At 39.7% G+C, this 23,545-nt stretch overlaps 1 protein-coding gene and 1 long non-coding RNA gene across 10 annotated transcripts in view; one reads left to right on the top strand and one right to left on the bottom strand.

Annotated features, from left to right (window-relative positions):
• LOC112544055 (uncharacterized) overlaps positions 1 to 7,110 on the bottom strand; it is a 37,082-nt gene extending 29,972 nt beyond the window's left edge. The window contains exon 1 of the long non-coding RNA XR_012901348.1: positions 6,893 to 7,110. This is a non-coding gene — a long non-coding RNA (uncharacterized LOC112544055). The remainder of the gene's footprint in view (positions 1 to 6,892) is intronic.
• RALYL (RALY RNA binding protein like) overlaps positions 1 to 23,545 on the top strand; it is a 566,823-nt gene that overhangs the window by 254,005 nt on the left and 289,273 nt on the right. Inside the window, exon 1 of one of the 9 annotated variants that reach the window (XM_075920456.1) lies at positions 18,365 to 18,454. The exons of the other annotated variants lie outside the window; for them this stretch is intronic. The gene's annotated coding sequence lies outside the window, so the exon portion shown is untranslated. Of the gene's footprint in view, positions 1 to 18,364; positions 18,455 to 23,545 lie in introns of those variants that run through there. 9 annotated transcript variants of the gene reach the window in all.

The following is a 23,545-nucleotide window of genomic DNA, read 5'->3' as shown; positions in this document are numbered from 1 at the left end:
ACTAGCATTCTAGGATTCAATGCAAAATTAACTTCTCGGTAGAGTTGGTCAGATTCTGCTGCCCTTAGTCATGTTAAGAAGTGTCGTTATATTCCACAAACATTCCCTTGAAATAACAGGCATTTGATTAAGTGGTTTTTACCTTCAAAATCTTATGCTCAAATAAATCTGCTAGTCTTTAGGGTACTTGGCTAAACCAAATGAATGAGTATCATTTTGATGTGGCAGTTGTGGGGTTAGTGGTTGTTGTATATTATCACATGATAATACTAATTTAATCTTACATTTGCTATGGAAACCTCATCAAAATAAAATTTCAGGAAGTATAGGTGATGCAACTCTTGTCCCATGTCTGTAGCTGTATTATTGAATTATTCTGCCATTTATTTCTAGTACTCTGATAATTCAATGCAAGAATTGCAAGAATCCATTATCATGAGTCAAAATAATGTCTACAAGCACTTGTATTACACGCGTATGTGTATTAAATGTTTTAACACATTTATTTAAAAGTAAATTGGTTTTGTGTGGTCACTTCTAATATTAATCCATATAAATAAAGGAAAACATATTTTACTCTCAACTCTCATTTGAATGTAAGATTAGGACTGATGGAATGCAAAAAAAAAATCAACCAAACCAAACAAAAAGACCAAAAAACCCCCAAACCCCACACTGATGGTGAGAAATAACTTTTCTTTTGATGCTTGAAAGTACCTGGGAAGTTTTAGTTTTATCATCAAGCTAAATAGATGGGCTTTACATAATTTAAATACAAATGCATAACTGTTTTAGGAATAAGTAGTAGAATTTGTTCAAATGCCCATACTAAAACCACAGGTCCATAATAAGTAGTGCCCTACAGTGCCCACATGTTGTTCTGTTCTAAAACTAACAGTGTATTTTATTAATTTTAACAGCATTCAGAATAAGCTTCCAGGCAAGAGAGAAGCAAGCCTGGGAAGTGGAACTGTATAATTTAAAAAGGTCAAGTTTTGTAGATTAGAAATGAGAAATACATTAAGAAAACAAAACATGTTTGTGCCTGGATTCAAAAGTGGACACTAATTTTGGACCTGATTTTGTTAACTCTTAATCATTAAAACTTTTAATTATTTTGTTCATCACCTTTAGAAGTAATCTAGAGTTAATCACTTGAATAAGTGATACATGGCATCTTGAATATTGCATACTGATGTGGTCGCCTCATCCCAAAAAAGATGTATTGACATTGGAAAAGGTTCAGAAAAGGGCAACAAAAATGATTAGTGGTTTGGAATGGGTCCCATATGAAGAGAGATTAAAAAGACTTGGACTTTTCAGCTTAGAAAGGAGGAGCCTAAGGGGGGATATGATAGAGGTCTATAAAATCATGACTGGTATGTAAAAAGTGAATGAGGAAAAATTATTTACTTATTCCCATAATATAAGAACTAGGGGTCATCAAATGAAATTAAGAGGCAGCAGGTTTAAAACAAACAAAAATAGGTTTTTCTTCATTCAGAGCACAGTCAACCTGTGGAACATCTTGCCAAAAGATGCGGTGAAGGCTAGAATTTTAACAGGGTTCAAAAAAGAGCTAGATACATTCATGGAGGTTAGGTCTATTAGTGGCTATTAGCCAGGACAGGTAGGAATGGTATCCCTGGCCTCTGTTTTTCTGGAGGTGGGTGACAGAGGAGGGATCACGTGAGGATTACCTGTTGTGATCCCTCCCTCTGGGGCATCTGGTATTGGCCACAGGCGGCAGACAGGGTATTGGGCTTAATGGACCTTTGGTCTGACTCAGTATGGCTGTTCTTATGGCATGAGTAAGGATTGCAGAACTGGATCTCAACATTTTTCATTTTGCTAAAACTAAAAACACAAACAAAAATGGAGTCTGAACTCTGAAAAGAATTATCCTAATCATCAATTTAGAAGACACAGTCTTCCAAAGAGCCACTTATTTGTCTGGGTAAAACATCAAAGCAGTCATTATCCCACCTAGACTTTGCTCTTTAAAATCTCCTGCTGTGAAGTGACATGTTTTGTCATAGTATTTTTAAATTAAGGTGAGCAAATGACTCTGAGCCAGATACTGATTACATCACTCTCACTGAGTAGCGGCTTACCCAATGAATAGTCATTCTGATGTCATTAGTTCTACTTTCAGAAAAAGGTACCAGACTCAGTCACTTGCTAGCCCAATTTATTAATACACATTTTATCCCAGTACATTCTTTTGTGTTTGGTTTTGCTCTGTTTCAAATTTGTACTGTTTAACACAATCTTATACTCGTATTGGTGAAATTCATTATTACCTCAATGGATATATTTGCCTACCACTGGTAATTCTACCAATAGGCAGCCTAAAACAATGCTCTCCTCAAATAACAATAAAATCCTGAATTAAATAAATAAATATACTCCAATCCCAATTCTGTGTACTATGCTAAACTGTTACTGTTATTTAACTGTTACTGTTCAAACTCTAGCTCTTTCATATGATAAGTCTGTGAAAATGAGTTTTCTGTGGTGCTTTAGATTCAAGGACACATACTCCATACTAAGGGATCCAAAGTCGGACTAGCAGAACCCCAGATAGAAGAAAAGTATTCCCAGTAATGCCCATCACTGTGATAAACTTAGAAAAATATGGTCAAAATTGGAAGAGCGTCCAGTGAGCAAATAATATTGGATGTTTATCCAATAAATAGATTTCATCCAGATGATTCTGATGTGGATATACAGGTCAGATTTCTAGAACTTGCTTATGTCAAGACTGCATTATTTCCAGATGAAACAATGAAATGGTAAAATAAAGATTAAAAAGGAATACGCAAAAACCCTTGTTTGAAACCTACAAAAAATATTTGGGTTCAATTTATATGAAAGATAAAGCTAACTCTTTACTGAACAAACAGGGTTTCCAACCCCAGCACTGACAGCTGTTCAGTTTATTTGCATTTTGATAAAAATTAACATTAATGAAATTTCAAGATATTTGTTGTTTTAAAGCATTTTCTGAGTAACTGTAGTGCTTATGGAACACGCCAGATTGAGAAGCCTACAATTAGTTTTCTATGCATCTACCAAAAAGAATTGAGATAAGAGTGCAAAGTTCACCAATATGACTAAACTTTGATCTGGAAGGTTCATTCTTCAAGAACCAATCAATGCTTAGCCTCAAGGAGTGGGGGACAATGGTGTATTGGGTTTTCTAATGTGGTAGCTCATACATTAGGAAACTAATGAGATCTGCAGGTCCTATTGCATGAGATGTTAAACATATGGCCCTGATCTAAACTGGCAAAATGCATAGCTGGATTCGGCTTACCTTAAGCTGAGCCACTAATGCGTCTACACTGTGGGGGGGATGTCTAGACTACAGGGTTTTGTCAACAAAAATGGCCTTTTGTCAACAAAACTATACCTGCGATTACGTCGACAGAACTCGGCAGTTTTGTCACCGGTGGTAAACCTCATTCTGTGAGGAATAACACCTTTTGTCGACAGAGTTCTGTTGATAGAGGACGTTATTGCATCTACACTGTCCTTTGTGTCTACATTCTCAGCTCCCGTCAGCTTCCCTTACTCCTCACAGAATGAGGACCACAGGACTGTGGCAGGAACTACCCTCAGCATTTGATTTGGGAGTCTATATTAGATCTGCTAAGTTGAGTGCTAAAAGATTGACCTCCAGAGGGTTGATCTTCTCCATAATATAGACATGCCCTTTTGGTCTCTACTGATCTAAACCATTTTTTATCCATTTTTCTAAAGGTAATTTTTTAAAAATTCCATTAGACGTTTCATGATCAATTCTATGTAAGCTTCTAATGTAATGCTATATTGTAATTACTGTCATATAATTATAGAAAGAGTGAAATAATTCTCTGCAGGCTTTGTCCTGGAGATTCCATAGAGCTGGCTGCAGTAACTGCACCAATACAGTGACTAGGCAGAATGTGTGAATTCAATATTGCCAACTCTTACAATTTTACTGCAGATCTCTCCAATATTTTTTCTGAAATCTCCACCTTCTAGAGTAATGTGAATATATCACAACATCCACTTTCAGTTTCTTTAAAAATGAAATATAATCTCTGGCTGTCTTGGTTATGGAGAAGAGCTTGAAACATGAACTCTAAGGACTCAAAATCCAGGAGGCAACTACAAATGTATTGTTTTTTAAATGTCATGATTTTTGAAGGCATACTCAAGATTTCTGGCCTCTTGGTTCACAGCATTGCTCTATCCTGTCTGAATATGGACTAGATGACTAACCCCACACCACTGAAGTTGATGGCAATACTTCATTTGACTTCAATGGTGCAGAAGCAATTTCTTACCGAGAAACTTGTTGCAGTGGATATTACTCATGTTTTGTTCATTTAATGATACAAACCTATTTTAATCTGCAGCTGTGATCCCTAAACAAACCATTCCATTGTGTTGCAGAGCAAATGCACAAAAGGAAAATATGTTCTCTCCACTATCCCATATGGTCTAGCACTAGGATCTTTGAGTTGAATGGTTTTACAGGTGAAAAGTGGACAGAGAACAAGGGAGCTGTTTCTTGGAAAAAAAAGCTGATTCAAGGTTTGCCTGTATAAACTCATTTCATGGCAAGCTGTGGGGTAAATCTATCTATAGCAAGCCTTCCGGGCGCTAAGTGTCCATGTGGATCCCACTGCAATACACTAACATTTCCTAAGTGCACTTTTGTTTAAACACTCCAGTGTGAGCACAATCTTAATTCTAGTATTTCCTAACTTTGAAGAATGTGATTTCACAATTTTATTAATTTTTTTAACAGATGCATTATCTAGGGAGCATGCAATGTCACATGCCCATAAACCCAAGAATTACTGATTGGCTTGTACTGAGCATGCTCACATGGACCAAGCATGCTCAGTAACACTGCTAAAGCAAGCTGCCCTCACTCTCCTCCCTCCCCCCACTCTTAGCCGTCACAGATCATCTCTACCCTTTAACAGAGGTTTGTCATGTTGTATGTATGTAGACTGTTTTGAATTTTCCATTTGAAATTTTGAATATGCCACACTTTAAAAAGGCAAAAAAACCTTTGTTACTGAAATATTAAACATCAGATGTGAAATTCACATTTTCCCTCTCCCTCCTAAGATCAGAAGATTTTTCCTGCATTAGTACTCTTTTTTTTTACTGTGCATTTTCATTGTTCAAATGCTCTATACATTATAATTTTTTTCCCTTTCAAAGTTAGACTGTGTGTTTCAAAGCTTGTACTCAGTGTATTATGTTTTTGCAGTGACTTGCTTGAGGTGCACAGTTATTACTGCTGGCAACCAGTGGAGTTGCTGATAGACCTACTGAGTCTTACACAGCTTTCATAGGCAGCAGTTCAAGTTTTATGTGTGCTATAATGGCACTAATCTGCTATTTAGTAAAAATAACCATTGGACTGCAAATTCCTGTAAATGTTGCTCCCCTTCTCGCTAAATACATGATTTTGTTGGCTGCAGGACTAATAGTCAACTAAGAGTTAAATTTATGTAATTATGGACATGCTGATATTAGAAGCTGTCAGGGTAGAAAGCTCAGGAAAGGTGCCATCATATATTGCAAATGATGGGGTAAGTGGGTTGTGAGAATAAAGGACTGATTTAAAAAATGAAAATGTTTCTCTCAAAAACATCACTTTTGAAAATCTTCTAGAATAAAATATTTAGCTTATGATTTCTACACATCTATGTACACCCTTTTGACTCAGACTCTAGGAGCCTGGATTCCTTTTAAGTCCCAACCTTTCTTGGAAATCATTAGGAATTTGGGATGTAAAAGGAAAGCATCATCAGGATTTCAAAGGGTTAGTTTTATCTTTTCAGATTCTCATAGCTGATCTTGAGTGATATTTCTCTCTTAGACATGTGAAGAACTCCCACTGACATAAAATGGGAGTGCACTGCATGGAAGTAGAGAAAGAAAAAGCAGATGTTACTGGTGACCTTTGATAGGAAATTTTGCTGCCTCTTTCTTCTAAATTCCCTTTAAAATATACTTCTACCTGACTCACTTTCACTGTCATTTTCCATATATTTGTGGTAATTCTGGACATGCTGATATTATTCATTCTATCTCTCTAATTCTACTGTAAGTTAAAAATAAACATTCACTGAAATCATTATCAGGAAGATTGTTCTGTAAATAAATTAAACTTAGAATTCACCATTCAGCTTAACTTTAAGAAACAATATTTATTTATTTGGTAAATTGTGTGATCGTTTTCCCTCTTGTATTACTTGTAATTGTTGAATTGTTTCCTGTGATGAATACGTTCATAAGTAATTTTTTTTATAAAAGTCTTATATATACTGAAATAGGAAGCAGCAGATACAATTAATTGCACTATTGCAGTATGAAGCTGCTGCCTTATGTATTCAGATGTTTTCACAATCAGCCATCTGTAAGCTTCCATTTCGCATGAATCCTGCAGTCTAGCCATTTAATGTGAAATACTGTATGTCACAATGTCTGAAAATACCCACAGCAACTTATAAACTATATAAATGGCAGAGGGGAAAGAATTGACATTTCTATAAAATATTTTTTTTGTTGAACCATGCATAGGAGGCAAGAGTAAAATGAAATAAGGTGGGCTACATTGTGGTGCATCTTTTTAAAAGTAATATATGTCCACACACAGTAAGAGAGAGAAATTTACAGTGAGAGGAAAAGTGAAATGAACAAGAAATGTTGTAGAATTTTTAACTTCAAAGTGGAATGAAATAAAAATAAATACATAAAAATTGTTGCACTAGAAACACTTAATGGAATAATAGATATTGTGCCATTGTAAGTGGAACTTTTAGCTACCCCATGATTCAACTGCTAGTGTACCTGTTTCACTGAAAATTTCCATACTTACAAAGCTGAAAATTCACTGAATTATTTTTCAAGACTGCCTTGTATTGAAGATATTAGATTGGGCTGCAGGAGAATCCCAGGTCAGTTCCGAGGCTTGCCACAGTTTTCATGTGTGATCTTGAGCAAGACACATAATCCTTCAGTTCCTCAGTTCTCTATGGTTAAATTGAGGTAAATAGTACTTCTCTTCTCAAAGGAATTTTGAGGGAAAATTCAGGATTGTTTGTGAAGCATTTGTGTACTGTTTGAGGAAGGTCTTACCACATCTCCGGTCTTTGGACTTATAATTGTTGCTATGTGTGCACTGCCCCTGCTAGTATCAACTGCTTAATGTATAGTTACAGTTCATAGAAAAAAATTAGGTGGTAGATGGATTTGAAATCTGTCATAGCACCTAATGTTCTTTTGGTTCTGTTGAAGAACAGCTTGTTATATTCCCTTTAAACTTTTCATATAGCTAAATCACCTTTAAAAGATGTGCATAAACTGTATTTGAAATTAGATTGTAATTGAGCAAGCTGTTAACAGTTATTTTATAACCATTACAATTTAAGAGTCTGAGATAATGCCAAGCTTTTAGGATACCATGTTGAGGCACAGAGCTCTTCTCCTGATTTTCCCTAATAGCTGGAATAGGTGCATTAGTCTCATAAGAAAAAAATGGTGAGGAAAGATGGAGTGGTTTTCTGAGGTGACAGGTACAAGGAGTTTATGCTTTCAGGGAGACATCCTGGGAGTAAGCTGTCTTTGGACAAAGCTTGAAAGTGTGATTATGGAGAACTACTTCAGAGTACAGTCTTCTTTAACCTACACTTTAAGGTAAATCCCTATCAAAGAGGGTATTTGGAAGGAAGACAGTATGTGGCTGTGACTGTAATGGGAATGGTGGTTTGTAAGAGTCTGAAGTTCCTATTTAAAATATTTATGATAGAGTGGGTGTATATGTATTGGAAATTTTTATGGAACTGTAAAACAAAGCTATGCACAAGTGCTGGGTAGAGGGTTTTTTTGGAATGTCTAAAGTGATATCTTTTATACACACACTCTCTCACACACACACACACACACTCTTATACTTTAAATGGAGTGTTCATATGCCATCCCTTAATTTATTTCTATGTATATTAGGAATATTTCCGAACTGAGTGTTAATTTAGCAACCTTAACCTTAAAGGAAAAAGAGTTTTATGTTTGTGTATAAATGATGACCAACAGTGTGATAACTCAGTTCACTTACAGGTCAGGAGTTATGAATTCATTAGCAGAAGATGTGCAATGATGGTTCATAAATTCAAGGAATAAATTTTGGTATCAGCACATCTGGAACTAATGCGAAGTACTTCTGAGTTGCACCTACAGAGTGTTTCTGGCTTGTACAAAAAAAATCAATGGTAAAAAGCTAAATATATAATGCAATTTAATAACCCTAGTGTTTGTAATAAATGTACATTTTAAAAGACTCCCTTTAAATCCTATAAAATGTTTCATAAACTTCAGTTAAATGGACCCTGAATTCTTCATAGTAACTTTCATCTTGCATTATATACACTGTCACATGCATCAGCCTGATTTTTATCCCCCTAGTTGAACTGTTAACCTCAAACATAAAAAGATACAGTGTTCAGCAGGTCCACTGCATTTAGACTTGTACAGAATCAATTGAGAGTATATAACTTTTGTCCAAAATGAGTTTGAAATGTTGGCTTAGGTGAAAGAGGCAAACAGTTTCAACAAAGTTAAGAATCAATGGAAAACTATTCTGCTAGAAACTGCTAACTCATGATTATGAAAAGACAGCATCAAACCAAACCATACTTAACAGACAGTGTTTGTGCTAGCAGAAAAACAACACAATAAAAAATAATGGGTTGGAGACAGCAGATTTGTTGACAATAGAAGGAACTGAGCAGACAGATATACAGGCAGAATAGTGATAGAAATGTAGCCGTGTAAGTCTAGGGTAGCTGAAGCAAAATGCAGGACAATGTAGCACTTTCAAGACTAACAAGCTGGTTTATTAGATGATGAGCTTTCGTGGGCCAGACCCACTTCCTCAGATCAAATAGTGGAAGAAAATAGTCACAACCATATATACCAAAGGATACAATTAAAAAAAATGAACACATATGAAAAGGACAAATCACATTTCAGAACAGGAGGGGGATGCACGGGGGGGGGGGGGGAAGGAAGGAAGGTAAGTGTCTGTGAATTGATGATATTAGAGGTGGGGAGAGTGGGATGTCTGTGAGCTACTGGTATTAGAGGTGATAATTGGGGAAGCTATCTTGGTAATGGGTAAGATAGTTTGAGTGTTTGTTCATTCCTTCCCGGAGAGTGTCGAATTTTAACATGAATGACAGTTCAGAGGATTCCCTTTCAAGTGCAGGTGTAAAAGGTCTTTGTAGCAGAATGCAGGTGGTTAAGTCATTGAGAGAGTGTCCTTTCTGGTTAAAATGGCAAGAAACTGTTTTTTCTTTGTGATCTTGTCTGATATCTGTTTCGTGGGCATTAATCCTTTGGCGAAGTGTCTGAGATATTTGTCCAATGTACATAGCAGACGGACACTTTCGGCACATGATAGCATAAATAGGTGAGAGCAGAATAGGTGAGAGCAGAGCAAATATATAGAGACAAAATGTATGGAGCTCGAGAATTAATAAACTTAAGACCATAAGATAATAAGGTGATAGGCAATTGTCAGCATGGATTTGTAAAGAATGAATAATGTCAAACCAATCTGATAACTTTCTTTGATATGATCAGTCTTGCAGATAAGGGAGAAGTGGTGGACGTGGAATACAGTAGACTTCAGTAAAACATCTGATATGTTCTCACATGACCTTCTTATCAATAAACTAGGGAAATGTAACCTAGATAGGGCTATGGTAAGGTAACTGGCAGGATAACCATTCTCACAGAGTAGTTATTAATGACTCAGAGTCATGCTGGAAGGGCTTAACAAGTGGGGTTCCATAAGGGCCTGTTTTGGGACCAGTTCTGATCAATATCTTAATCAATATAATTAGATATGGCATAGAGAGTATGTTTATTAAGTTTGTGGATGATACCAAGCTGAGAGGGGTCGCAAGTGCTTTGAGGGATAGGGTCATAATTCAAAATGATCTGGACAAACTCAAGAAATGGTCTGAGGTAAATAGGATGAAGTTTTATAAGGACAAATGCAAAGTACTCCACTTAGGAAGGAACAGTCAATTTCACGCTTACAGAATGAGAAGTGACTGTCTAGGAAGGAGTACTGCAGAAAGGGATCTAGGGTTATAGTGGACCATGAGCTAAATATGAGTCAACAGTATGACACTGTTGCAAAAAAAGCAAATATGATTCTGGAATGCATTAACACATATCTTGTGAGCAAGAAACGAGAAGTATTCTGCTCTACTCTGCACTGATTAAGCCTCAGTTGGAATATTGTGTTCAGTTCTGGGCACCACATTTCAAGAAAGATGTGGAGAAATTGAGGAAGGTCCAGAGAAAGGCAACAAAAATGATTAAAGTTCTAGAAAACATGACCTATAACGGTATGTCTACATTACAAAGTTAATTCAAAATAACAGCTGTTATTTTGAATTAACTTTAATAGCGTCTACACATACAAACCACTATTTTGAAATAAATTCAAAGTATAGTGGAGGCCTTATTTCAAATTTGGTAAACCTCATTCTACGAGGAATAACACCAAATTGGAAATAGCTAATTCAAAATAAGTGAAATGTAGACACTTATTTCAAATTAGGGGGCCTCTAGCCCTTCCCAGGGAGCCCTGGTGGATACTCTGGGCACAACCAGGAAAACTTGTCTGCTTCCCCTCTCCAGCCCCGGAGCCTTTAAAGGGGCAGACTCTGGCCACAGTGCCTGTGCCAGTTGCAAGCCTGCCAGCACACAGCCAGCAGACCATTCACCTGGCACAGCATGAGCCAGCAACCCGCTGCCACCCAGCCCTCCACCGCTCCCCAGGACCAGGCTAGCAGCTCTCAGGAGCCTGCCAGGGGCCGCAAAAGGTGGGTGCTTCCTGGTCTACTGCGGAGATCGTGGGCCTCATTGAGGTTTGGGGGGAGGCCTCCAATGCCCATGATCTCTGCACTAGGCGTAGGAATGCGGCCGTCTACAGCCGCTTGGCTGCCAGCCTGGCCACCAGAGACCACATGCTCAGCCAGGAGCAGGTGTGCAGCAAAATTAAAGAACTGCGGCAGGCCTATGCCAGGGCCTCCCAACCAGGGGCTGACCCAGAGGCCTGTCCGCATTATGAGACCCTGGACTGCATCCTGGGGGGTCAGACGGTCCGTGCCCCCCTGGTCATCATCAACCCCGGGGCAGAGGGCCCTGCCCCTGACACTGGGGAAGAGAAGGAAGAGGAGGATGACAGCAGTCAGGAGCCTGCAGGGCACGTGTCCAGCACCCAGGACCCCCGAGGCCTCTACATGTGAGTGCCGTCCCGGTCCCCATATGCGGGGCGGGAGGGGAAGGGGAAGGTAGGGGAAGCCCAGGGACCGTGCGCATCGGCCTTGACAACCTGTGCATCTGCCATGCTATCCAGGACATGTGGCCCCAGCTGGGTGCCATTCAGGGGCCCTGGCCTGTTCCCCACATGCGTCTAGGTGTGAAGGCACATAACAGTCTCCTAACCCCAGGGAGAGATACTGCACACTGCCCTCCCTCCAGATGCCCCCTCTACACAGAGGCAAGGCACATCTCCCCTCCCTCCCCACACCACACTATAGGCAGCACAGGGGCTGGGGTGCAGTCCTGGGCCAGCTTCAAGGAGGTTTAACAGGTAGTTCGATTTAGGGGCTTTATTTAGAACACCCGTTTCCCTGCCACGTGTAGACGCGGGCAGTTAGTCCGGGCTTGCAAATTTCAAAAATGGCGACTGGCCAGGAACTTGCAAATCAAGCGCGGGATATTTAAATCCTGATCTTGATTTGCAATTTTGAATGCCTACATTAGCCTCCCTAGTTCAAACTAGGGGGCTAGTGTAGACATACCCAAAGCAACTACTGATCTGATGCCCTGCTAGAATCGGTTTCAGCTGCCCTTAAATGCGATCCAGCATCCAATCAAAGTGGACACACTATTTCGAAATAGCAAAATGCTATTTCCAATTAGTTTTTGTATATAGATGCGTTATTTCGAATTAACTTATTTGCCTCCTGGGATGAGGTATACCTGGGAGGTCGACAAATGCCTTTGATGTCGACACCTGTGCGTCCAGACTACAGCGCTGAGCTGACAAACAGCTGATTAGCTGTTTGTCAGCTCAGCACAGCAGCCATGTAAATTTAAATGAAGCAGCGATTATTTAAATCGCTGCTTCATTTTCCTATGCCTGGTAGCCTAATCTACATGCCTCTGGCGACAGAGGCATGTAGTCTAGACGTACCCTAAGAGAAAACTATTGGAAGGTCAGTTGCTGAGTGCTTAAAGTTAACGATTGGTGGTGAAGGTTTTGAAATTTATCCCTCTTCCCAAAACCAAAATCAGAAAAGCCAAAATAAGTGTTTTCCCCCAAAATCATTTTTTACTTTGTATGGACTTTCAAATTAATATAGCTTACAACCATATGTGTGTGTGTCTGTGTGTGTTTGCACATATTTCAGGTTGAAAATTCAATCTGACATTACACAAAAACCAAAACATGTCCTGGACTTTAAATTTTGTTCCTGTTTCTTTTAGGAACACACAATTCAGACTGGCAACTCTTCCAGGATTAAAAATATTTTTTTCTTCTTTTTTTCTTGAAGCAGATAAAGTTGAATAGCTCCCACTTGCAAGAAACCATTGATCCTGTCTGCTTCTGGCTTATCTTTCTTATTTTCCTTCATCTTTGTCGTATCCTTCTATCCTTAATTTTACAGAAACAAATCTAGGTTACTTTGCTGCACACCCATTCTCCTTTCTTCAGTCATTTCTTCAGACACTTGTTCAATATTTTTATTAAACTTAGCATAAAGTTGTTCTGCCTGAATTTTCTTTTCCTTTAATATCAAGGCTCCTTAATTTAAAAACTATATTTCCTGGTTTTTGAACCTTTGGAAGCATAAAGTGAGTGACTTTGAAGTCTCCTCAAATGAAAATAAACCAAATTACCGTAACTGTCCTTCATAACTGGAATACTTAATAACCCGAAATCTATATTGCAGTAAGCCTCATCTTCTCCAGTGAGACAGTATCCTCCTTCTCGTACAGTAACCACCACTGCACATAATATGTCAGATGTGATCTAAGGGGTGCTTTACAAAATAATACTATAACATCTTGCATTGTAGTCTATGCATTTTCACTCATGTCTTATTACTGAACTGGTGTTGCCTTTAGAGACAAATGTAAACTTTTAACACAATGTTTATATTTTATTAGAAAATGGCACCTATCCTATGCTCAAGTTGCCTTAATAATACATACACATATACAAAAATTACAAGTGGTGCTAATGACAATATAATATCCCTTCACAAAAGTAGAATCTACAGTAATACTTGTATACCAATTGAGTTATTATATATTAGCTGATGAAATACCATGATTTAGAGCATTAGTCCTTTTTAATTAGTTCTGAGGCCCCCAATTGGTATCATCATACTTCTGATGCCCCACTTGTTAGTAAACTACAGTAGGCATTGTTAAGAGTTATCTAGCATTCCTTAACTACTTGAGTCTGAATGCATGTTATATATTCAACTCTCTGCTCCTGCTGGCTGGGGAGACAAGTAAAGGGAGGGAGGGTAAATGGATAGGATAAACAAGACTAGGAATCATACTACATTTTCATAAAGTTTCACTGAGTGTGTCATAAAGACCTTTTATGAACCACAGCATTTACTCTAGTGTCTTTTGCATCATATCAACGTGAGACCATATTTCACAGCACATTATTGTAGAGAGTAAAACAATAGTCCATGACCATGCTGAGTAAGCGGCATTGTAACATCCTATGTAAAGAATAAAATAAATCTCCCCATACTGCCCTATACCTCCAGTCCAAGCATAATCTTGTTTGAAGAGAATTCCACGCAGTCAGAGATATTAATATATCAACACTGTTATATTACATATACATTAGGTATATTCTTATTAGAGGTCTTCTCTTGTTGGGGTGACTATCAACACTGTCTGTGAGACTGAACTGTGCAGGAACACTGCTAAATATTTATGCTTTGGAAAGCAGTTATTCTTTTGGACAAGGTTATTTCAAATTCCTCTCTTAGCTATTGTAACTAGACTGCCTGTATTACTCACAACTCTGCAGATTGATTGCACATTCACATCCAGCAGCCCAGATGTATATGATGCACACATGACGATTTACTGGTCAGACAGTAATAACCAAAGGAAGAAAAAGATTATTTCACATTCTCAGACATTTTTACTCTTCAGATTCTGCAGTCTACACTCCGCTTTCAGAAGATATCAGTCACAGCATTTCACAGTTCTATATCTGAGGTACTACTGCAATGGGGCAGATAGAAGAGAAAGAAGGAAGAATTGATGCTGGGCTGTAGACTTCTTGTAGAAGGATTTTCTCTTGCAACAGAACTCTGCCCTCCCTCACAAGTCAACAGACCATCTCAGAGGAGCATCCAAGGATCAAGTCCTCCACTTTTAATTTGTGTGTTGAGCATAAAGCATTTCCTAAGTGCTCAAAAATGAAGAAAACACATTAAGGAGTAAACGTTTCTTTTCAAAGATTCTAAGCTAGTCAGACCTTCATAATACAGGCTGTAGAACTTCCCTGAAATAATTTGTTTGAATTAGAGTGCATCTCTGAGAATATCCATACACAAAAAAGTGTCACAAGGAGGAGAGAGAAATATTGTTCTCCTTGGCCTCTGAAGATAGGACAAGAAGCAATGGGCTTAAACTTCAGAAAGGGAGGCTTAGGTTGGACATTAGGAAAAATTTCCTAACTGTCAGAGTGATTAAATACATTGCCTAGAGAGATTGTAGAATCTCCATCTCTGGAGATATTTAAGAGCAGGTTAGATAGACATCTATCAGGGATGGTCTAAGTAGTACTGGGTCCTGCCGTACTACTTAGAACCCAAGGGACTGAACTCGATGACCTCTCAAAGTCCCTTCCAGTTCTAGTGTTCTATGATTCTATGATTTGATTTTAAATTTGCCAGTAATGAGGATCCATCATAACCTGTGATAGATATAGCAGTTTCCTGCCATATCCTTGGGAGCCTTTACTGGGTATCTTTGAAGCCCATTGTATTTAATGAATGATGTATGTATTATTGTGGGTCCAGATTGTATGTAACCCCTCAAGGGAGATGTGATGGATGGGAGACTTGAGTGTTAAAAGAACTGTATTGAACAATGTGCCACACAAGAATGAACTTTTGGAACAAAAGGTATAATGTGGCTTTCCCAGAAAATATCTAGAGGGTGGCAAGTACAAATTTGCCGCCTCTGGATATGCAAAAATTCAGCTTTTCAGAGTTATGCCCAGGGGAATAGGCTATGGTCTACTTCTCACCTGTTCCATGAGGCCAAATCTCAGGCCTGAGCTCTTTAAAGAAATGACTGAACTGTTCATGGTGGCTTTGGTTGTGAAAGTGAGACACGGTTAACCTAGCTGTCAGTTCTGAAAGACTGACACCTCTCAGAGCTCAAGTTTGGAACTGTGGTTGCTGTGTAAAGGCTTCGCCCAATACAGTATAATGTAAATGTAAGTTTCAGTTTAATGTGAATAAGTTTTGTAATCTTTTGAGCTCTGTAATCTTCCATTATGAGAGAGGGAGATCAGAAGAATCCCTGTGATTCAGCATGATCACACTGCTGCTCTTAGAAGTAATTAGAATATAGGTTGTGTTATAAAGAAAATATAATAAATAATTAAAAGATTGTACTAATAGGAGCCCTGTATTGAAACAGATTAATACTTTTTGTATAATTGTGTAGTTCCTGGGGAAGAGGAGTGAATGAGTTTGGAATGTGATTGTTCGGAGAGACAACAACTTGTAGGTTCAGAAGTTTCAGGCTATGTCTACACTACATAGTTTTTGCAGAAAAATGGCCATTTTTCCACACTTCGAGCATGTTTTTGTGTAAGAGAATCAAAAGAAAAGAGGGGTTTTTACACAATTGGTATTCCTTTTTCTACGAGGAAGAAGCCTTTTTGCAAAAGAGTTATTTTGCAAAAAGGCGAGTGTGGACGGGGAAGAGGGTTTTTTTGCGCAAAAAGAGGAAAAAGTACAGGTGCCCTGGTGGCCATTCTGTGCATACCAATCAGTGCTTACTTTTGAGAAAGCATCCATGCAGTCTAGACACTCTCTTTCACAAAAGTACATTGCTTTTTCAATGCACTTTTGCAGTGTGGACATGCTCTTACACAAGAAGTTTTTGCGGAAGATCTCTTCTGACTAAAGCTTCTTGCACAAAAAGCCTGCAGTCTAGACCTAGCCTCAGAGTCCAGATGGTGGAAGAAGGGAGAGAAAGGGATGGAAGACTCAGAGGCATCAAGGTACTATAAATTGAGACCCAAAACAAAGCAGACCAATGCAGGACTTTATGGACAACCTTGCAGTGTTAAGAGCAACCATCCCTTTACAAATAAAACAGCCTTGAAATAACACTGGGAAGAAACCACCAACATACTGATGTCAGAATAAAGAATAACTCCCAGATAAACAGATGTTAAACAGAATGGATGGTGATTGATTAAGAACTGACACGGCAAAATGTATAAACTTCAATGGGAGAAAAGTCCTATAAAAGATGGGACATCTTGCATCAATCCCTGCTCCTTCCCCTCACATTTAACTCACCCGGCCAGTGAGTTAGTGTGAGCAACCCTTAAGCAAAAGCAAGACAGGATTTGTTTGTTTCTTTCTTTGTTTCTTTGTTTGTTTATGAATGTTTGGATATATATGTGTGATCAGGTTCAATCCCTTTTGCATTTAATTCAACAGTGGCATTTAATAAAAGCAATCTAAGTGTATTGGGTTGGTCTTTAGTGAAAAGAATGTTACAGTGGTGACCTATGGTAAGCTTTGTATTGTGAAGCTTCTTGCATTGTTTTCAATATGATGCTTTCACCAAACAAATATTCTTACTTATAAAGAGCCCTGTGGTTACTTGCTACTCCTGACAATTAAATCATTCATAATCTCTAGAGAGAAAGCAAAGGATAGGCTTTTATGATGGTCTGGCTTGCTGGGGATATCCCAGAGTAGGCAGGGAATTGGACAGCTTTGAAAACCCCTTGACAAGAGGGAGAGAGACATGGGTCTCTACCAAAGAGAGTTGATGACTCAGGAGCAAGGAGCTTCAGGGACCATGAAGGAGAAGGAGAATACAAGCACAACTGCCCTGAATTGTGACAGTTCCAATTGTCAGTTACCCCCACTATTTATTAAAAATGTAAACTTTTTTATACTAGGCATTTCTTTAAAAAAATTCCAACCTCTGCTAACACCACTATAGCTCCTCTAGTAGCATCAAAGCGGGGAGAGGAGCAATAGTGTAGCAAAATTGTCAGTGACACTTTTGATTCCCACGTCATCTAGAGTTGTTCCAAGCCGGGTCACATGACAGGGTTAAATGTCAACAAGTGTGTAGTAATGCTCTTGCCTTTTAACATGCTCATGCACAGACCCCTACTGCTGGTGACTTTATGCAAATTTTTAATTTTGCCCTTCAACAAAGATGAAACAGAGGGAAAGAAACAGCTGTCACACCAGTCCTCAGGGACAGTATTATAGAGGCAGGAGGTACTACTGCTATGGTAGCACCGAATTAGTGTAATGGCAATGTCAAAATATCTTTTTGCCTTTAACACTCATCTGTGTTGTGGATTTGAGCCACTGCCATTTGTACTTTCAGCTTTCTTGAAGTGAAATTCACCCATCTACAGAACCGGACAGCACAAAGCCTATGCACCATTTTAAGTCCTCAAAATAGGGAGCACATTTCAGCCTGAGCTCCTACTGTTTAGTGCTAAAACTTGAAGAAATGGGAGGCTAATAATCACTTTTTAGGTCACTGTCCAATATTTCACAGGGACAGGGCACTTTGTACTTTTGAAACTAGCTTATAAAAATAGAAAGCAATCAGACTATCTTTTTACTATATATATGCAGATAATTTGAGATGTAGCTTCTTCCGTGATTTGAAATCCTGATAACGTAAAAGATCTAATTTATAAAATTCATAAGTGAGTGCCATTTCAATTTTTTCATAGTGCTATAGTATGTACATTTGGATCCACCATTCTAGTTTCTTACTGCATGACATCTGGTAAACTTTCCTGATAATCAAGAGTTGAATAACTTACAAGAACATCTGCAATCAGCATGTAATCAAATTTGATGGAAACATTCAGACATGCTTCCTGCATTTCCCAGGCAAAAAATATTTACCAGCACTATTTTAAGTACTGCCACTTAATAGTGCTGATATTAGCATTCTGAAATTACGGCCCCTCATCTGTGTTAAAAATCATTGCGACAATGCTTTCTCTTAACATAAATCAGTCATATCTTGCTCATATTACTCACCCAAGACTTCTGTTGAAATCAATGGTATTACTAGCATAAGTAAGGTAAGCAATGTGTTCTTTTAATTAGTAATATAGCAAATGTAATTTTTAGAAAGAATGCAATTCTTTAAAAGGAAAGGAAAATGATTTTTTTAAATGGAGAGATTTAGCAAGAATGTAATCACATTAGAGCAGTAACTGGTGGTACTAATGGAAATCAAATATTGTATGTTGCATGCAACGTGGTTGGGGAACTGAGACTTGCATGTTAAAAGGGCAACGTTGATCCCTGCTGAGTATGTTCAGAAGTCTTGAAATAATTAGTTCTGTCAGATAATTAATTTTTGTTGACAAGGCCAAGTTGAGAGCATACAACATCACATGTGTATTATAATTAGTGGAGATGATATGATGATATGAAATGAATTTAAGCAATTCAGGTTGCCATAGTTTATGAGATGGCTGGGTGAATAATGCAAACTTTTTTGTTATGAATGTTTGTACAGACTTGTATAGAAATTAGCTTTGTCTTTGTTTGTGAACAAACCTTTGGGAGGCGAAGAGTCCTCCCGGAACTAGATCTAGGACATATGTCTCTGGATTACCTGTTACCTATGATTACCTGTTCTGTTCACTCCTTCTGGAATGCTTGGTATTAGTCACTGACAGAAGACAGGATACTGGGCTAGATGGACCTTAGATCTCATCCAGTATTGCTGTTTTTTTGCTCTTCAATAAGCCACATGCAGTGATGAGCCTTTCCTGTACAGGCTCCAGTCAACCCAGAAACCAGGAACTGGTCTGGTGACTTTCAGGGCAGGTATATAAGCCTCACTGGAGAAATAGCAGCTCAGTCTGCTTGCAACTGATCCTAATGGTATTGACAGCCTCCACAGATCTCAGCCTAATCTTCCTGATCCTGCTCAATTCTGACTGTGACTTATTTCCAGTCCTGTACCAGCTCCACCCTAGCTCCTAGTCCTAGTCTTGCTTTTTTCCAAACACGCTTTTGATTCCTAATACCAGATCCAATTCCTGATTGCAATTCCTAGCCTGCTGCCACCATGGCATCTGGTCTAACCTTCTATGTCTCTGTATCTGACACCTTTTTATGTTCATTGTCTGTGAGGATACAAGTTTTACTGGCATAAATGTTTCTGGAAACTAAACTTCAAAGCTGCCTGAAGGATTATTCACAAACAAACTAATTTTAAAACACTTACACACTCATCCAGTGAGGAAACAAATAGTAATATGTGGCATACAACTGCATAAGAACATATGGAGGCCTATACTGGTTCAGATCTATGTTCCATCTACCCAGTATCTTGTCTTCGTCCAGTGACCAGTGTCACATGTGTCAAAGGGCAATTATCAAGTGATCCATTTACTGTCATCCACTTCCAGCATCTGGCAGTCAGAGGCTTAGAGATACCCACAGCATGGGATTGCATGCCTGACCAATTTGTTTTATAGCCATTGATGGACCTCCATGAACATATTTAATTCTTTTTTTAAATCCAATTACATTTTTGGCCTTCCCAACATCCTTTCATGAGTTCCAAAATTGTGAGAGATACTGCAGTACAGAGAGAACCTGTGAATACGTGTCTTCTAAATACATTAATTTATGAGGACCGTAGTGCCATTTTTCAATACCTAATAAATAATTTTAGCTTCATAAATTTTGTGGAGTGTATGTAAAATGTGCTGGGTTTTAATGTTTTGTGTTCTATTGCTTCTTGTAAAATCTGGTTGGTTTTTTTTCTCCTTCAATATAAATCAAAATCCACTTTGTATTTTAGAAAAGCAGTGGAAACACTTTTTAAAAAACATTGCAATTTGGGGGCAGAGGGATGGAATGTAGCACAAACTCCATCAGTATTACAGCTTCAACTTATTTTCCAACTTTTAAAAACATAATACAACGTAAGGGCCCGATTCCATTCCCATTGTAGCAAATGGTGAAGGGAAAGAAAATCTGCAAGAGTGAAATCCTGGTGCTATGACTTCAGTGATGCTTTTGCAATTTCTTTAAATGTGGCCAGGAATCATCTCTATTGACTTCCCTGAGAAAAGGATCATTCTCTAACTAAAACAAGCCAGATTGTGCCATCTGTTTTTGAAAAGAATTCCCTCTTGACTTTAATGAAGTGAGCAGTTCAATGGCATCTTAGGGCATGTCTACACCGCAGCATTATTTCGAAATAACAAAGTGAGCATCTACACAGCAAGCCTATTATTTCAAAATTATTTTGAAATAATGGGCTATTTCATTTCAAAATCTGTTACCCTCATTTTATGAGGAATAACACCTATTTTGAAATAGTTATTTTGAAATAGGGTGTGTGTAGACAGCACAGCTATGGTTATTTTGAAAAACTGGCCTCCAGGATTTCCCACAGGTGCCCTGGTAGCCACTCTGTCCTCACTCATCAGAACTCTATAGTTCCCCTTCCCCAGTAGCCCTTAAAGCCTCAGAGAAAGGGCTTGTGGCACAAGGAAAGCCCTGCCATTATTCTTCCACACACCAGCAGCCTGTTCTGCCTTCCACACCACCATGAGCAACCCTCCTGCTCCCACCAAGCCCTCTATGGCTGCAAGGGAGCCAGAAGCTACTTCTGAAGCCCCTGCCCAGGGACAAAAGAGGAAGTCACCATCCTACTCTGGTGCACAGATCTTGGATCTCATTGCGATCTGGGGAGAGTAGGTGAACCTCCAGGATCTCCACACCAGATGCAGAAATGCTGATATATATGCCATGTGGCTGAGAGGCTGGGCCAGAAGGGCCACAGCTGCATCCAGGAGCAGGTCAGGATGAAGGCGACAGAGCTGAGACAGGCCTATACCAAGGTCAAGGAGCACAGCTCCTGCACTGGGGTGGCACCCAGACGTTCCAGTACATCTGTCAGCTCCACTGCATCCTGGGAGGGCAGTTGGTCCCTTCCTCTCCCGCCTTGTTGTGGACTCTGGGTGGGAGACACCCATCGTCAGCCTCCCATAGGGTTGGGCTGTGAAAGTGGAGGAGGAGGAAGATGAGGAGGCCAGCACTGATACCATACCCTCCAGCCAGGAGTTCAGCTTATCCCTGGAGCCATTTCCCTACCCCCTGGATGTATCCCAGGGCTTGGACGAAGTCAGGGGAAGGTCCATCAGGTGAGCTTCATTACTTTCCCAAGACACACTTGGGGGGAAGTGATGGGCAGCAAGAGGCTATGTGCTCCTTGCCCTGCCATCTTTGCCTGGGAATCGCACAGCAGCCTGTTCACGTGGGTGCACATGGAGCACCAGTCTGGAGCACACAGTAGCAATAAAGTTGAAGTGGAAGTTCTGGAGCCACTGCTGATCATCCCACCCCTCCAAGATGATGTGGTCCCACCAGTCGGGACTGGTGACCCATCACCAGATGCAGCAGCACACAAAGTGCAGGGAAGGGCAGGAGGAGCTGTGCTGCATAAGCAACACAAGGTGAGAGAAGAGGAGGTGCCCTGCAAGGAGCGGAGGGTCCTGTTCCTGCAGTGCCACGAGGGCAGCCAGCAGGAACTGCACCAGGAGGTGCAGCAGGAGGTCCAAGAGCTGGTGACTGCTTTCCATAGATGGAGTGCTGGGGTGTCTGCACAGGCAAGCAGAGCACACAGTGAGAAAAGTTTGCTGTCCCTCAAGGAGGTAGGCAAAGGTGGAGAGGCTGAGACATGGTGGGGGGGGGGGTCCCTTTAAGCATGAGCCTTAGCTAGCCTCAGGCAGCAGCTCCAGGAAGTGACTGCTGTCCTGATGCCCTTCCTGAAGTGCTTCTGGGGGACTTTAATATGATTGGGGCTCCAATAAATATGGACATTCTATTTCGAAATAGCTCAGTATTTTTTCAATGGGCAATTGTAGTGTGGATGTGCTATTTCAACATAAGCTGTTTTGGAATTTTTATTCCCAAATTGCTTATTTCAAAATAAGCATGCAGTATAAACATAGTCTTAGGGTATGTCTACACTACCCCGCTAGTTCGAACTAGCGGGGGTAATGTAGTCATCCGCAGTTGCAAATGAAGCCCGGGATTTGAATTTCCTGGGCTTCATTTTTAAATGCCGGCTAGTTCGGACCCCGTGCCGCGCGACTACACGCGGCACGGACTAGCTAGTTTGGATTAGGCTTCTAATCCGAACTAGCTGTACGCCTCGTGGTGCCACAGGACTGCTCATTGTTTTTAAAGTTACAGACTAACAGAGCTACCCCTCTGAGACTTATTAATAGGGTGGTTTGCTTAAGAATCAATGTCATTACACACCAGTTAATAGTGTGGTAGTGCCTAGAGACTATCCAAGAATGGGACCATTATGTTATGCACTGTACAGACACAGTCTATGCCCATAAGAATTTACAAACTAAATAGTCAAGACAGAAAACAAACAAGGAGAGCTAACAGTGGCATTATAGCAAACCTCATGTTAATGTTACAGGTATTTTGGTGTGTGAAGGAGAGGGTTGTGTTTAGTTAGGAGACGAGAAGACATAGAGGAGAAGGAAACAGGGCAGTGGAGAAGAGGGAAGGGAAGGAGGAGTGAAGATGGAGATCAGGTGGCTGAGATGATAATTAATTATGAGGGGTTAGGTGAAACAGATATTTACCACATGGGAGAGAATGACCAGGGTGTTACAGCCTATTAAAAGTAATGATGGTAGAAATGTAGCCGTGTTAGTCTGGTGTAACTGAAACAAAAAACAAGACTATGTAGCACTTTAAAGACTAACAAGATGGCTTATTAGGTGATGAGATTTCATGGGCCAGACCCACTTCCTCAGATCAAATAGTGGAAGAAAATTGTCACAACCATATTATTAAAAGTAATGGGAGTTACAAATGAAAAACTGCTTAGACTTAGGCCTGTCTACACTAAGAACATATTTCTGGTATGGGAATACTGGTGTGCTACACTGACAAAATGGTCCTAGTGTGGACACAGTTATATGGACAAATCTGAACTTTGTACAGGGTGGGGGGAGGCTACAGAATTGCTGGGCCCTGGGCCAGGTGGTGGGGTGGCCAGCTTTGTGCCCTCCAAAGGGTTGTGGTCCTGAATGGAAGGGGCACTCCAAGGACAATTTAAAGGGCCCAGAGCTCCAGGTGCCACTGCTGCAGCAAGAGCAACAGTGGTGGTGGCT

Source organism: Pelodiscus sinensis, chromosome 2 (assembly GCF_049634645.1).
Source record: "Pelodiscus sinensis isolate JC-2024 chromosome 2, ASM4963464v1, whole genome shotgun sequence".
Taxonomy (NCBI): Eukaryota; Metazoa; Chordata; order Testudines; family Trionychidae; genus Pelodiscus; species Pelodiscus sinensis.
This window is presented reverse-complemented; position numbering and strand designations above follow the sequence as displayed.